Source organism: Hyaena hyaena, unplaced genomic scaffold (assembly GCF_003009895.1).
Source record: "Hyaena hyaena isolate Hyena2069 unplaced genomic scaffold, ASM300989v1 scaffold_299, whole genome shotgun sequence".
Taxonomy (NCBI): domain Eukaryota; kingdom Metazoa; phylum Chordata; class Mammalia; order Carnivora; family Hyaenidae; genus Hyaena; species Hyaena hyaena.
This window is the reverse complement of record NW_024080930.1, coordinates 776,299-777,587: the sequence shown is the minus strand read 5'-3', so window position 1 is coordinate 777,587 and position 1,289 is coordinate 776,299.

The window sequence follows — 1,289 nt, the reverse complement described above, 5'->3', positions numbered from 1 at the left end:
CTCCCTTAGGCCCCAGCCGTAGCACTGCTAGGAATTTGCCCAAGGGATACAGGAGTGCTGATGCATAGGGGCACATGTACCCCAATGTTCATAGCAGCACTTTCAACAATAGCCAAATCATAGAACAAGCCTAAGTGTCCATCAACTGATGAATGGATCAAGAAGATGTGATTTATCTATACAATGGAATACTACATGGCAATGAGAAACAATGAAACCTGGCCATGTGTAGCAACATGGATGGACCTTGAGGGTGTTATGCTGAGCGAAATAAGTCAGGCAGAGAAGGACAGATACCATATGTTTGCACGTATAGGAGGATTAGGAGGAACTTAACGGAGGACCATGGGGGAGAAGAAGGGGAAAAATAGTGGGGGAGAGCGAGGGAGGCAAACCATGAGAGAGTCTTGAATGCTGAGAACAAACTGAGGACTGGTGGGGGTTGGGGTAGGTTGGGGAAGGGGGTGATGGGCATGGAGGAGGGCACTTGTTGGGATGAGCACTGGGTGTTATATGGAAACCAACTCGACAATAAACTATTAAAAAAAATGAAATGAAGAAGTAAAAGCCATGGAGCTCCTGGCCACCCAGTCAGTTAAGCCTGCCTCTCTCTCATACTCTGTTTCTTTCTTTCTTTTAAAAAAAATTTTTTTAATGTTTTATTTATTTCTGAGAGAGAAAGAGAGCGTGAGTAGGGGAGGGGCAGAGAGAGAGGGAGACACAGAATCCGAAACAGGCTCCGGGCTCTGAGCTGTCAGCACAGAGCCCTACGCAGGGCTCAAACCTACCAACTGCAAGATCATGACCTGAGTAGAAGCTGGGCACTTAACCGACTGAGCCACCCAGGAGCCCCTCTGTTTCTGTCTCAAATAAATAAATAAGCACTTAAAAAAAAAAAGAAGCAAAAGTCATAAAGAAACAAAACTCAGTTTTCTGAAGACCCTGTCTATCAAGTAATAAAAGTAAAATGCCTGGCAGGATTTCCTGAATGACTCCTCCCCGTCATGTCCGGCTGCCGCCCTGTCATCTTGAGGCATTAATAGTAGAGGACTGGGTGGCAGAGTCAGATTTGCCATGAAGTGCTTTAGAGTCGCCCTGATTTACATGTGCACAATTGAATGTATACTACAAATATTTCCATAAACGTGGTGGACCAGGGGTGAGTCACCTACCGCCAGTTGTGGGAACAGCATCCTGGCATTTCCTCTCCTTCTTCTTGACTCCTGTTTTCAGAATAGGATTACTAGTTCTAGAATAAGAATAGTAGGTAAGATTAATTTAGAATGTAA